This window comes from Camarhynchus parvulus, chromosome 6, assembly GCF_901933205.1.
Source record: "Camarhynchus parvulus chromosome 6, STF_HiC, whole genome shotgun sequence".
Classification (NCBI taxonomy): Eukaryota; Metazoa; Chordata; class Aves; order Passeriformes; family Thraupidae; genus Camarhynchus; species Camarhynchus parvulus.
In genome coordinates, this window is record NC_044576.1 from 3,688,767 (window position 1) to 3,704,190 (window position 15,424).

The following is a 15,424-nucleotide window of genomic DNA, read 5'->3' on the forward strand; positions in this document are numbered from 1 at the left end:
AGCAATGCCTGAGCCACCGCGTTGCTTTGAGCTGCCTTTTCTTTCTTTAGCACAGGTGGAAACGGCATTTTTTTACAGTTACAAATTGTGTGGCCATGCTGAAGGGGTCCAGGCTCAGCAGGAGAGGAGGTTGTATCACTCTGAGCTTTCTATGGCTTATACTGCTTTGCAATCCCCCTCAAGTACTGTACTCTAGCTCCAGCTGGACTTGGGTGTTAAATCTTCAAATTACCAACATTTGCCATCAAAATGAGAACCTTATCATCAGCTTCTCCTCTTGTTTCCTTTCTTCCCCGAGTGGCTGGCCCTCTGCTGAAATTCCACATTGCACAGGATGCCCCCCAGACTTAAGCTGCCACCACTGCCAACTCGGGCTGCTTTGACAGTGCCAAGTGCCTCCTGCAAAGTGACACCAGGAACCTGGGATGGTGAGTTTTGTTTCCCAAGCAGCACCAGATTCTTGTATCCAGAGGCTGTTGCAGGGAAATCTGTAGAAGCCCTAGAGCTGGGAAAACATTTGATGCTCCTCCTCACATGGAGAACCTGATGCTCCCAAGGTTTATTTGAGTCTATATGTTTATCAAGCTGCTAAGAGGATATCCATCTGTTTTATCTGATGGTTCCTTGAAAGGATGAGAGGATCCAGACACAGATTTTATCTGTTTTAAGGAGAGAATCACAGAATACCCAGAGTTGGACAGGAACCACAGGGATCATCAAGGCCAGCTTCTGACCCTGCACAGACACCCCAAAATAGTCTCACCGCTGCCTGGGAGGGCTGTCCAAACACTTCTGGAGCTTGGGCAGCCTTGGGGCTGTGCCCATTCACTGGGGAGCCTGGTCAGTGCCCAGCACCCTCTGGGGGAAGAACTTTTCCCCAGTAACATATTCTTAATTTCCCTCACCTGAGGCATGACTGCAGCAGTGCTGGGAAGGGAGCTCTGGAGATCTCCACTCCAGGGCAAGACTATTACCTGCAATCAAACAGGACAGTGAAGAGATATTTTAGTTTCAGTATTAGTATTAGTATTGTTGTAATTATTGTTGTTGTTATCATTGTTATTATCGTTATTGTTGTTATCATCATCATCAAAAGAAGCTTGATTTATACACCTTATGCTAATTTGAGGAATGGAGCTGGCTTGGGGTTACAGGGCACAAACCACTAGGCAGCTTTAGGCACTGAGTTCAACATGATAACTGCTAAACCCACTTAGCAGAGGCTCATTCTGACCTTATGTCCTGTTATCAGAGCTGCAGTCACTGGGAACAGGAGTTTGGTTTTTAAATACAGATCTTTTTCTTCCTTTGGGCTGGCTTCAAAGGCAACTGCTGCCCCTACAGGGAAAACGGAGAAAATCCAGCCTGGGAGTGAAACTCATGCCCTCCCTGAGTGCCAGCACAACAGGAGCACAGAATCCCCAAACCTTTTTGTGGCAATGGCAGCTCCCAAAATCACATGAGGTGAAGGACAAATAGAGGGCATGATATGAAAAAGCCTCCAGGATGGGATCCTGGCACTGAGCAGGAAGGAGATCTGCCACTGGTGACTGCAACATCTCTGGGCTCAGCAGAAAACCACACAGAGCTTCAGTGGGAGCCTCCAGGTATCCTTTTGCTCCTGCCCCTTGAGCACCATGGAGGTGACACGGTCTGGAGCTCAGTGGCCAGGCACAGGGGGACAGCCATGTTTTCCTGGGTCTCCAAATGAGGTGACTTCAAGGTGATCTGGAGGCATCATCCTGTTTGTCAACTTGACATCAGGTTAAGGGGCGACATTTCCTCCTGTTCTGCACTGGGGAGCCATGGCTGGCCTCTGGGACCAGTTTGGGGCTCCAAGGCATCTCCAAAGCAAAGTGAGCCTGGAGACACCCTGGCAGGGGTGGGTGGCAGCCAGGGAAAGCAAGGAGAGGCTGTGGGAGCTAGGTTTCCACAGCCAGAGAAGAGGAAGAGGCAAAGGGGGATCCAATGGCCTCTCCTTCTGCTTACAGACATCTTGGGCACATTTGGGATGGGCTCTGCTCAGTGGGGCACAGCTGCATCACAGGAAGCCCCAGTCAGTCCCAAGAAAACAATTCTTATTCTTACAAATTCACTCTTAGCCCCTTGCCTCAAGAAATCTGCCATTTCCCAGCCTCTGCTATGATGTAAGCTCAGCCCTGAGCGCTGGCAGAGCCATTCCCTCCTGTTTTCCCAGGATTTCAGCATGTTGCTTGCAGAATGAACCTGCTGGCAAAGTGAATACAGGGAGCATCCACAAGGTAATCTCTCTTGAAAGCCTGGAGCTAATCAGGCTTCCCTGAGTCACTGCAGAGCCGCAGCACTGCTAAAACCTCACCTTGGTGCTGCTGATTTCCCAGAGCAAGGCTTTCTTCTCCCAGCTCCTGCCTGGAGAGGTAACTGAGTTTTAATGACTCCATAATTAATGGTTTTGGGCTGCCGGACCTGCCCGAGCACGCAGGCTCCGTCTGCAGGGAGGAGGATGCAGCAGCGCCGGCTCCGCTCCAGGCTCAGCTGAGCCCTGCTGGTGCATCTGGAAATCCTTTTTGGGGACAAGCACAGGTTTTCCAAGGAAACAGGCACGCCGAGACATGCAGCACAGCGACGATCCACATCCACTTCAAGGTTTATTTATTCACAGTTCATGTAAAGTGGGGAGGAAAAAAAGCTTTTGGGACAAGCAGCGCTGGCATCGTGGGAAAAACCAAAGGGCTGCAGCACGTGAGGCGTTGTTTGGGTAGGAATTTCACAGCAAATCAGATCCAAACTCCTGCCACAGCAGGAGCACAGAGATGATGGGCCCGAGGAGCTGCTGCTGTCCCTGTCGCCTCGTACCACCTGTGACAGAGAGAGGGTGGCACTGTGCCCTCCTTGCTGACTCAGCCAGAGGGCTGCAAAGCACATGCAGGTGTAGAAAGGGGGTGGTTAGAAACACCCTGCTCCATGAACGGGTGCTGAGGAGCTGCTTTGCCGGCCCGGGAACGCATGGCGGGTTTTGACAAGCCTGGTCGGGAGCAGGCGTTCCCTCCTCGGGAGAGGAGGCAGCGCCAGAGCCAGGCACGGGGGAGGAAAGGGGGTGAGTGATTTGATGAGCCTGGGAGCCACCATTCTCAGGAAATACAGCACTTTCTGGAAACTGCTATTTCCCCCTAAGAGGAGAAGCAAACCCCGTTAGCAGCAAGGGAAAGAGGGAGCAGAATCACTTCCCGGGATGCTGGAGAAGCTTGCTCGCTGAAGGGTCCATGAGCAGGGATATCTGCAGCGGGACATCTGGAATGGTCAGCTCCAGCCCACTCCCAGCTACTCATCACCTTCAGCCCAGTGGGAGCTGCAGCTTTTATCCCAGAGCCGTTTTTCAGGATCCTCTGTCACCCTTTAATTATCCCATGAGAAATGCTTGGCATGGGGTTAAAGGAAATGCTGTATGGATCCACCCAAGGCACGGAATGGTGCTCCTGTTCCTAGTCCTGAAACCCAGAGACACATCCAGGACCCTGGAGGGAGCCATTCCCAGGCCAGCCAGGATTGCTGGACTCTCCCAGAGCTGTTTTTCGGGATCCTCTGTCACCCTTTCATTATCCCACAGGAAATGTCTGGCATGGCACTAAAGGAAATGCTGTATGGACCCACTGAAGGCACAGGATGGTGCTCTTGTTTCTAGTCCTGAAACCCAGGGACACATCCAGGACCCTGGAGGGAGCCATTCCCAGGCCAGCCAGGATTGCTGGGCTCTCCCAGAGCCATTTTTTGGGATCCTCTGGCACCCGTTCATTATCCCTCTGCTTCCAAGGGATGTTCTGGCAAGGCAATGACTGCCCGTGCCTCTAGAAAACCCACCAAGAGAGATTACCTTGTGGATGCTCCCTGTATTCACTTTGCCAGCAGGTTCATTCTGCAAGCACCATGCTGAAATCCTGGAAAAACAGGAGGGAATGGCTCTGCCAGCGCGCAGGGCTGAGCTTACATCATAGCAGAGGCTGGGAAATGGCAGATTTCTTGAGGCAAGGGGCTAAGAGTGAATTTGTAAGAATAAGAATTGTTTTCTTGGGACTGGATGAGGCTTCCTGTGATGCAGCTGTGCCCCACTGAGCAGAGCCCATCCCAAATGTGCCCAAGTTCTCCCATCTGGAGAGCTGCTGGCTTGCTTTCCCCTTGGAATTGTCTTGTCTTCCTTCTTTTACCATCTTCCACATTTCGTTTTTCTCTCTTCCTCTGTTTAAATGGGGAAATGTTTCTGCCCTCCCCTCCGTTAAGAGTTTCTCCTTTGACTTCCAATTTTGACGCATTTCCCCCAGACATGTGCTATTTTAATCAGAAGCAATCAGCCATTAAAGCCAGATTAATTAAAGAAATGAGTTTACGTGTTTTCCTAATGATCTGAAACAATCTTGCATTTATAATGCTGTTTGTCTGCAACCCATCACTGCTTAATATCCCTGATCAGAGAGGATGACGCCACCTCACCATTAATCGCTGCTTGAATAACAAAGTAGCAGAATAGGAATCTCCTGCATCCTTTGGAACACAGGGATTTTGGTCTCTTTTGCCATTTACACTGCAGCTAACAGCCCTGCCCTGCAGTTCCTTAAAGCCACAGCATGTGGATTCACTGTGCTCTTTGCTCAACTCCATTCACCACGTATTTAATTCTGATTTTTTGCTCTGCTGCCTTATTCTGAACAGCCCTTGCTAGCATCAGGGGACAGGGACAAAGCCCTGTGGGACTCTACCCATTTGGAGCAACGACCTCTCTGGCTGTTTCTATTTCTAAAGCTTTTAAAACCATCACAGTCAGTACAACCCCATCAAACACCAGGGTTTGGTGTGAAGACGCTGAGTTAATGATGTCATATGGGGTCAAAATGATCCCAAAATGACATCTCAAAGACACTGAGCTGATGGTGCTGTTTGGTGTAAATGGTGTCATGGATAAAGGCACTCAATGAATGATGCAACCCACAGAAATGATGTCATAAATACCATCAATGGGGAAATGATGTCATCAAGTGGTGGCATAAATGATGGGTACGAGGTCGTTGCTGCCCTCAAAGAAGGACCCATGGTGAGTGAGGTAAGATGAAGGTAATTGAAATTTTACCTAAGTTAGTTTAATATTATTTCATTAATAAAGTGCCAGCATGCTAATAATCAACGTACCTTTCTAAATAAAAATATCTCTTCCATTGGAACATCATCGATTTATGGATTATTGATTTATGCCTTATGATTGTGACCTATCAGCATCTCACAGTTGATCCATTCACATTGATTCTGATTAATCAACTTATTCAAAGCTCCAGCAGAAGAAACCCCCCATGGGCAGGGACACCTTCCAGGGCTCCAAGCCCCATCCAACCTGGCCTTGCTGGAATGTCCCCCACACCTGGGGGATGCTTGTAGCCAGGCAGGAAATGCTGTTTGCAGTGGCTCAGCAGGATTAAGCCCAGGCAGCAGCTCAGGACAGCTATTCCTAAGCCTCTTGGATGGCCCTTTGTCATTCCCAACAGGGAGGTCAGGCTCCCAGGGAACCAATTTGCACAGGCTTCAGGTTCCTATTATCTGCCGGAAAATGCCCATCCTGGGGGAACAACCCCGGGAAGGGGGGATTTATTGTACAGGGAAGTGTCAACAACATTAATCCTATTAGAGCATTGTGAGATGGGATGGCAAGAAACCATAGTCAGGAAGGAAACAGCCCCTGCTGAAAAGCAGGAACTCCCTTAACCCCCCCTGCCTTGATGGCATCACACAAGGGGAGCAAATGGAAGGATAAATTGGAATTGGGATTGCCAAGCCCTCCAAAGGCTCCACTGCCCCAAGAGAGATGCAGCAGCACCCCCAAAAGCCTTCCCTATTCCTAAACTCTTCCTGGTTTCCTCTTCGTCATGCAAAACCAGCCTGATCAATCTGGGAAAAACCAGAAGAGAGCTGCCAGTATTACATCTACTCACAAATAAATCCCTCCTCAGGGATGAGAGAATCAAAGCTGTTGGCATCTGGTGTCCCCAGCACCACTCTCCTGGACTTCTCTAGAGCTCTTCTCCAAAGCCATTCTCTTCCATCTGTTTCCCCTCCTAACTACCAAACAGTTTGCACAGGGTCAAAGCTGTTGCCTGGATCCTGAGGTCAAACAAAACTTGTCCACTCTTCACTGTCACAGGTGAAAATCTGTGAGGAGCTGCAGGTCACAGAAGACTTTAAATAACTTTCAAGCTGACTCTAAATTTGCGTTTTATTACACAGAGAATTTTCTCTCAGAATGGCTCAACTCCATTTTTAGAAAGTGCAGGATCTGACAGCTCTTTACAGAGGCCCAGAACACCATTGTGTTTCACCTGTCCCAGTACATAAATTACTATTTATTCAAGCTTAATTCTTAATTTTGCTTGGGTAATGTCTGAAATCACTTGTTGATTGGGAAAAGTCACGAGTTTGGGTTTTTTTATATTTTGTTTTGTTTACGTGCCAAGATCAGCAAAACATGTCTCTTGCTCAGTGTTACTGAAACACACCAGTACATCCAGTCCCTCCCGTGATTGTTGTCATCCTCCCATGCCTGGGACGGGGGGAGCTGGATGTGTGGCTGTGCTATCACCACAATCTCCTGGCTGGAAAAATGCCTGAAATACGGGAAAGGTTTTAATCAGACCTTGCAGATCTTCCCAGGCTGGGGAACAGCCCTGCAGGGAACCAGGCTCAGCACATGCAGGGACCCCTCTGTGGGCACCAGGAAATTATTTTGACCTTTTGGCATGGAAAAAAAACCCCAGTTTTGTGTTAGAAGTCACAATTTACGAAGCACAAGGTTTGAAATGGGTGTTAGTGCTCACAGAACAAAATCTGAGCCTCTTTCTACCTGGAGATGGTGACACCCAGGGGTTGCCCCTAAGCTAAATGGTCCCGTGAGTTTATTTTAACTGAGATTTTATTAATAACAGCTGACTTCTCACAACTCCAGAGCTGACAGAGAACTGAAGCCCAATGGGCAGTAGAGCTCCTGCAGAGGGAAATAAAGGCAGGTAGCAGAGTTTGCTCCAACACCCTGCACTCTGCTTTTGGGGATACTGGGACAGGACATGTTCATCCCAGTCCAGGATCACGAGGGAATTCTCCCCAACATCCCATCTAACTCTGCCCTCTGGCAGTGGGAAGCCATTCCCCCTTGTCCTGGCACCACATGCTCTTCTAAAAAGTCCCTCTCCTTTCTTATAGGTTTCCTTTAGGTACTGGAAAGCTGCCAGATGGATTAGGAGGAGAACTCACACCCTGCTACTCCTCAGCTGCTCCGAGCAAGCTACACTGATGGCAGAACTTCATATTTTGGGGGCACCCTCAGAAGGGTTCAGGGGGGCTTCTTTGAGGGGTGTGTCCAGTTCTGGGTCCCCAGTGCTGGAAGGACCTGGATGGGCTGGAGCGTGTCCAGGGCAGGGGCGGAGCTGGGGAAGGGGCTGGAGCCCCAGGAGGGGCTGAGGGAGCTGGCAAGGGGCTCAGCCTGGAGCAAAGGAGGCTCAGGGGGACCTTGTGGCTCTGCACAACTCCCTGCCAGGAGGGGACAGCCAGGGGGGGTCGGGCTGTGCTGCCAGGGAACAGGGACAGGACAAGGGGAAAGGGCCTCAGGCTGGGCCAGGGGAGGCTCAGCTTGGCCAGCAGCAGGAATTTCTGCATGCAAAGGGTGCTCAGGCCTTGGCAGGGGCTGCCCAGGCAGCTTTGCAGTGCCCAGCCCTGCAGGTGTCCCAGGAAGGGCTGGAGGTGGCACTCAGTGCTCTGGGCTGGGGACAAGGTGGGCCCTGGGCACAGCTGGGACTCCATGGGCTGGCAGGGATTTTCCAGCCTCAGTGACCCCGGGATTCTGTAAAACACAGCGAGCAGCGGGCTGGTCCTGAGAACGGGGATGAGAATGGGAAAGGGAATGGGGATGAGAAAGAGGATGGAGATGGGGATGGGAATGCGGATGGGAATGGGAATGGGAACGGGAATGGGAACGGGGATGGGAATGGGGATGGGAATGGGGATGGGGATGGGGATGGGGATGGGGATGGGAACGGGGATGGGGATGTCGAGGCGCAGCGCTCCCCGGCAGGGAGGGACAGCCACAAGATGGCGGCCGGGATGACACGGCGGTCACGTGGCGCGCGGTGCCCCCGCCCCGCCCGCGGCCGCCGCACGGGACACGGGACACGGGACACGGCAACGGGGTACTGGAAACGGGACACGGGCAGCGGGCTGGAGCCGCCGCACCGCCCGGGGACCCGCCCGGCGGCCGCACCCACCCGGCCCGCAGCGAGCCGCGGCTCCGCACGGTGAGTGAGCGGCCAAGCAGCGGCCTCCGGCTCGGCGCAGGCCCGCGGGTGGCGGCGGGACGGGACACCGGCGGTGACAGCGGGGACGCGGCCGCCGCCGCCCCAGCAGAGACGTGCCACGGGGGAGTTCCGGCTCCTCATCCTGGCGGCGGCCCCCGCAGCCCCGGGGGATGCGAGGAGAGCTCCGGCCCCCGCAGGCTCCAGGGGGGCTTCGGGCGGCTCAGCTCGGGGGTGTGACAGAGCTCCGGCCCCGCAGCACGGGCGGATCTGGGCCCCGGGCGCACCGCGAAGGTGCGGTCTGCTCAGCCCTGGCGAGCCCGGGAGCCCAGCCCGGGGCTGCGGCAGCTCCGGGAGCCCTGCGGCCCAGCTCGGGGCTGCGGCCACGGCAGCTCCGGGAGCCCAGCTCGGGGCTGCGGCCACGGCAGCTCGGGGCCCGCTGGGCGACGCAGCTCTGGGAGCCCTGCGAGCCCAGCACGGGGCTGCGGCCACGGCAGCTCTGGGAGCCCCAGGTCGGGGCGCGGCCACGGCAGCTCGGTGCTGTGCCCGGGGGAGCTCTGCATCCCCGGTTCGGGGGCCGCAGCCCTCCCGGGGGAGCTGCGGGTCCGCGTCCCCGAGCTCGTGGGGCCGCAGCGGGTCCCGGGGGAGCTCTGGGAGCCCGAGCCCGGGCGGTTGCAGGTGGTTCTGGGGGAGCTCTGCAGCTCCCTCAGCCCCGGGAGAGGCTCTCTTGAGCCCGGTCAGGTCTGTCCCTGCTCCCCAGGGTGTTGGAGTGTCGGGTCTGGTGCTCCCTGCCCCCGAGGCTCTGCGGGGACGTCCGGTGCCCTTAGCTCCGGTGGCGGTGTGGGGGTGAGCCCGGTCCCCTCAGCCTGGGGGCTTGGTCCCCCTGCTTGCTGGGATGCAAAGGCAGGATGCTCCCTGCTCCAGAGGGAGCTGGAGGCGTCTGCTGTGAGTGGGAGCAGCTCCATCCCATCCCATCCCATCCCATCCCATCCCACCCATCCCATCCCATCCCATCCCATCCCATCCCATCCCATCCCATCCCATCCCATCCCATCCCCATTGGGGCTGTGCTGCCTTGCTAGATTTGTGGGGTGGCAGTGGGGATGATGGCTTTGCCCCCCGCTTGGTGATGGACAGAACGGGGGTGAAAAGGAGAGACTTCTCCATCACAGGCACCCTGGCAGGAGGGTGTGCTCCCTGTTTGCTCGTGGAATGGTTTGCTGATTGCCTGGCTGCAGTGTTTGGATTTTTCACGGTGTATAAGGCATGGGGCTGTCTTTGTACTGTGTTCCTGCTGGAGGCCCTGTTTTGATCAAGGTTTCTAATTTATTCTGTCTTGTGTGAAAACCTCATTAAAGAGTGCCTCGGTGCCTTCAAGGCACCGTAAATACACAGAGTGAGGATGGGAAGAGAGAGAAAAAGATGATTATTTGTAAAAAATGGGAGCTCTGCCATATTGACACGGTGCTGCTGAAGCTTGCTGATGCAGGCAGCCTCTCCTAGCAGAGCAGCACCGGGATGTCGATGAACGTCCTCGTGTCACTTTGGCTGATGGTGCAGCCGGGTGTGACAGCAGCATTTGTAGTCATGCCTTCCGACTCCCTTCTCCCCCAGGTCCACATGGCTGAAAGTGCATTTTTTTTGGCTTCTGTGAAGCAGTACAAAACACAGAACCAGTGCAAACCACCTGGCTGAAGTCAGTGGAGGTGGTGCTGTGGATCTTGGTGGGTTTGGGCTTGGCTGTGGTTTTTTTGGGGAGTGGATGCTGTATTGGGGTTGCATTCTGGTTTGTTTTGTGTAGTGTTTTGTGGGTGTTAAAATTGCTCCAGCTTTGTGAAGTTGTGTGGAGTTTGGAAAGAGAGGGCAGTCGCCCTGGTTGGTGGCAGACAAAAGGTAAAAGCTGCTTTTAAAATATGGGTAATAAACCCCCTCCAAATCCAGAGAGATTGCTGTGGTTTATCTGAGTTTTTGGGCATGTGGAGCAGAACTAAATTCAGCTCAGATGCCTTTAGACTGTGTTTGTGATCTGTGCAACAAATGGTGATTCCCAAATTATTACACTTCTTTCTCCTTCCACGTTATCAACCTGGGACCAGCGTCTCTCGTGTTAATTAGCTTTTAATGTGACACAAAATTAATAAATCCAAGTAGGTGGATGATTTCAGGACTTGGAGGTGTTATGGATGTTATTTGACTGCTCAGTGTTAATGGTTAAAAGGGCAGTGATTTGTTGTTTTCCATGGATCTCATCAAGCTTGAATAGGTGCTGCTTTTAATTAGATAATTCTTGAGTTCCCTTGAACTGGACCTGTGCACTGTGGGTGACTTAAAAGTTCTTCCTTCTTCTGGTTGCTGCCTCTGTGCATCACTCAACGTTGGTTAATTGGTGCACTAAATATGGGTGGCCTGGGACTTACTCAGATTTAAAAGCAATTTCAGCCTGGCCGTAAGGAATGGTTGTGGAATTAAAGGCTTTTTAATTGGGGCAGCAGGACATCCTGTGAGGGGAAAAAAATAAAAAATAAATTGCTCAGAAATAATCCAGACCCTTGCTGGAGAAAGGGCCTGTTTGAATGATAGAATAAATCCATATAGCATCATCAGAAAGTGAAGGAGTGGTGCACACAGGCCTGAAGGCTGCTTTTGTTGGCCGTGGCATGAGGTCCCTGTTCCCTGGGGTGGTTTGCAGGGACTGGTGGAGGGCAGGAGGGATTTCTAAGGCTGCCCAGCCAGGTGGGTCCAGGCTGTTCTTTGCTGAAGTGGAGCAGAGCACCTGATGGTATTTCAGTCGTCATTCAAGTGCAGCACATCAAACCCAACTGTTTGGCTCTGAAGTGGAGCTGAGCTTAAAAGGAGCTCAAAAAATGGATTTTTTTAGAGGTTTCTTGGATCTGATGGTCACGAACTGAGCTCCCAGGTACTGGCAGTGCTTTCCAAAGGATTTTTGATGTCATTGGAGGCTTTTTGGGCCCAGGGCACCCGCACACAGAGAGGGGCAGGAGCCCTCTGGAAGGGCTGGTGTTCTGCATGGAATCTCCAGCATTTAATACAGCTTGAATTCCCAAAGTGTGTGGTGTGACATCATTAAGTTAATTATTAAATCCTGTCCCCCTCCTTCCCCAAAATGCTGGGAGAAGTGCAGAAGACTGAGGAACGTGTGAAACCTATTGGCTTTTTGGGATGATTTCATCCCAGTCATATTTTACGCTTAGCAGAGGCAGTGTTTGGTGCAGGTTACTTTGCCTTTTCATGAAAGAACATCCATCCTAATAAGCTGCCAGGTGTAACTGTGTAGTAGGGCTTGGTGGATGGTGTCCCTGCCCATGGCAGTGGGGTGGAAAAGAGAGGGTCTTTGAGGTGCCTTCCAGCCCAAACCATTCTGCGATTTAAACATCTCTAAAATATTTGTGTGTATTGTTTCTGGTGTTATCAAATGTGGAGTTGTAGTTGAGGGGAGGAAAAAACCCAAAATCTTGAAAGTGACCCATGAGCTTTGTTCTGATAGTCCTTGATCAAGAGCTGGAAAGAGAAAACTTAATTTTGGAGTCTGTAGCATGTTTCTTAAAGAAATGCAGTTATGCTGTTGCTGGGCTTTGCAGTTGGCTCATCCAAATCAGGGGAGCAAATCTCGAGTGGGACAGATGTCCTGTTGGTGTTTCCTTCGTGTGCTGCTGCAGTCCTGCTCTGCTGCCCAATTACACATCCATAATCAAAGAAAACCACTAATAAATCCTTACTGGCAAAGCATCTTCCCTAGGTTTTGCCTGATTTGCTAATTTGTTTAGATTGAAATGCACAACAAAATAAATCTCCCTCTGCTTAGAGCCATGACTCCAACACATGTTTTCTCTCTGACTTCCCAGCCTGGTCTGCCTTGTGTCTCCCGGATTTTGAAACTGCTTGAAGGTAGCTGTTTAAATGGAACTAAAGCAAAGCATATTGCCAGTTGGGAAAGAGAAAGGAATCTCTGAAGTGCAGTAGCTTTGGGTTTTACTAGTGCAGGAAAACTGGCAGCAAGGTGTGGTGGCAGAATTCCTCAGGTGGCTTTGCTGGACTGGCTCTTTGGGGTGCTGTGGGCACTGTCACATCCTTATCAGCTGTGTGGGACAAGGCTTGGGCATTTTATCCCTGCTCCCTGTGTCTGGGGAACAACACACAGTGGGGCTGCACTGTCTAAGCCTTCAGCAAAAAAAGTAGGAAGGAACTGAAGTAAAACCAGGTAAATCCTGTCTGAAGGACTGAAAGAGCCTTAAAATTGCCCTTTTCTGAGCAGGTGGATCTGGAGAGGAGAGCTTTTGCAGCCTTGGCTTAAGAAGGATTTTTCATAGCTGCCATCTCCTCCTGTCCACTGCAGCCTACTCCTTTAATTTCCTTTACTAAAAAAGAGCATTGCAATTGGGAATGTTTTACAATTTCCCTTGCTGGTCCATTAGTGTATTAGCTTAGCTCCGTGTGTGTTGAATGCCACTAAATGTCACTTGCAAATTTAATGTTGGGAGCGCTGAGATTTGTGCTAATTGAATTTAAAGTCTTATACTTGAATTTGTTAAAATGGCAGAGGCAGACAATTGAAATGCTTTAATGGGAGAGTGGAGGAGCACTTGCAAATCTGCTTTTAAGGGAGAGTGAATCCAGCAGTGCATTTGTGTAGATGGAAGGGGAGACCCTGAGCAGACAGATCAGCGTTTGATGGGGTTTTAGTGTCCCTTTGTACATTGGTGACAGCTGGCAAAATCCAAATGTTGAAAGTCTTAATGCTTGGCATCTGCTCAGGGTCATTGTTGACACCAACTTAACCTGAAATACTTCTGTAAAAATGGTAAAGATTATTGAGCCTTTCAGTGCAATTTAAATTTCTGCTTCTCCAGCCATAGTCTTAGGCACTGCTGGAGAAAGGTTAATTGTTTTGGGCTGTTGGTCTTTAAACTCAGTTGTCTGTGTTTGTCTTCTGGGGTTTTTATTCAGGACATTAGCAACTTCTGCACCTGAGAGTTTGTTGTTCTGGGAGGGGCTGGGGTAGTTTTTGTTTGGTTGATGTTTTCTGTGTTTGGTTTTTTGTTTTGTTTTTTTTTTTCCTGTAAAACAAAAACTGTGGCATTAAACACTTCTTTATTCTTAACTTCAGCCAAATACCCAAGGATTGGATAGGCACAGATAAGCAGACCCCACTGCTGTGCTTTTCGTGAGGTAAAGTGTTAAAGAAATAACCCTGCATTGGAAAAGAGTCATAAAGCTTGGTCCTTGGCTTTCCAAGTGTGTAAATCTGTGCCTCCCTAGATAGCACAGTGCTTTTAGGAAGTTTGTCTGGAAACGCTTCCATTAAATCTCCTGATACCAGGCTTTGACCTTCTGCCACTGAGCTGGCATTTCATACAGGCTCCTGGCATGAGCTCTCCTGCCACTTTCAAGTAAAATCTTATCAGGCATTGAAAAGTTTGACTCTGCAGTTGAGCACTGTACCAAAGCTGTAAAAGCCCTATTTGTACACAAAATGGATTTTTGCTTGCTAGGAGGGCTGGGGTAGTGCTTCAGTAACTGCAGGAATGGCTTTGAATCTACATAGTAATGAAACAGCTCCATCAAAATCCAGTGTCTCCTCCTCATCTCTCAGCTCTGCTCTTTGTCTTCTGTGTGTCCCTGCCTGGAGTTTTACACAGCCAGGTTATATTGCTCTGGCAAAGTTTCTCAGGGAAAGTTAATTTAAAGCTGTTTGAAAGGCTTAAAAATGGCTCTGCTGTTAGGATGATGAAAAAGACCTTGAAAGTGCCTTGAGAGTGATTGCTGCTGGAATTCCTGCTTGGCCATGTGAGTGGTGAGCTGTTCCCAGAGGGAGCACTCCAGGGTGTCCTCCTTCAGTGCTGGCAGCCACAAAACCATGGCTGCCCCATCCCTGGAAGTGTCCCAGGCCAGGCTGGATGGAGCTTGGAGCAGCCTGGGACAGTGGAAGGTGTCCCTGCCGTGGCAGGGGGTGGAACAGGTTGGGTTTTAAGGTCCCATCCAACCCAAACCATTCTGGGATTCTGTGCTGCACCAGAACTCAAAATCCACTTGCTTTAACTGGGAGGGAAAACCCAGCACTTGTGGGTGAGCTTTGCCCCTTGCAGGAGGTGCCAGTGGCCTGTGGGATGTTGAATGCATTTTTAGTGGAATAAGAAAGTAACCCAGACTTAGAGGAAGGGAGAGGAACACCCATGTTGCAAAGGGCTGAAGTTTGGGGTGCTCAGCAGAGGCAGTGAGGGGGAGGTGATGCCCAAAGCAGAGCTATGAGCAAGGCAAGAGGGGACAGAGCAGGGTGAGTGCAAGCACGTGAAGATCCCTGCTAAATGACTCGACAGAACACGTTGTTCCCTTTCCCTGGGTGCTTTTGGGATGGCTGGATCCCTATTTAATGGAATCGTGGTTTTATGGAGGCTCTCCACCCTTTGCCAAAAGCAATACTCAGTAATGGGCTGGGGGTTCTTATCTGCTCTCCATGAAACACTGCAAAAACCTTATTTTGCAGGAATGATCAATTATCCACAAATTAGCAAAACTCTTTGTCAGATATTGCCTTTGTTTTTGTGCCTGTGCAATTTCCTAATTCATTTCTTCTCCCTTTCAGAACATAAATAGATGGGTTATCAAAAGCCATTTTAAAAACGAAACCAGGGCCCTAAGCACATTTAGCAGAAGGGGATTATTTGAGTTCTGATGGCTTGTTCAGAATTCCTTTGCTTGCAAAAAATTGTGTGTCTGTGCTGAGAAGACACAGACCCATCCCGCCACGTGTCTTGTATCCAAGAATTAAAATGTTTTCAGAAGGAATGCCGGAGTTCAGCCACGGGTTCAGGAAGTGTAAGTGGCTGGGAGGACACTTGTGGAGGTGACAATCACAAACCACAGGCAAATCTATATTACTTCCTCCTCTGAGCAGGCCTAACCCCAAAGAAATGTCAGGTTTCTCAGGGTCCCTCTGGGGTTTGAAAGTGCCCAAAGAAGGAGATGGGCTGCTTTGGGGAGAGGGATTCCCAGCTGGTGTGGGGAGATACCCTGCAAGCTTGATTCAGTGCCAGGGGAGGAGAGGGAACCTGAGACCCAGCTGATATTGGATCCACGTGCCCCAGATTGATGCACTAAAGGCCATTAGC

General features: G+C 50.8%; 1 protein-coding gene across 1 annotated transcript in view; it reads left to right on the forward strand.

Moving 5' to 3' along the window:
- The first annotated feature begins 8,172 nt into the window (after positions 1-8,172).
- Positions 8,173-15,424, forward strand: part of SGMS1 (sphingomyelin synthase 1) — a 90,223-nt gene continuing 82,971 nt past the window's right edge. Inside the window, 1 exon segment of the mRNA XM_030951404.1 lies at positions 8,173-8,300. The gene's annotated coding sequence lies outside the window, so the exon portion shown is untranslated.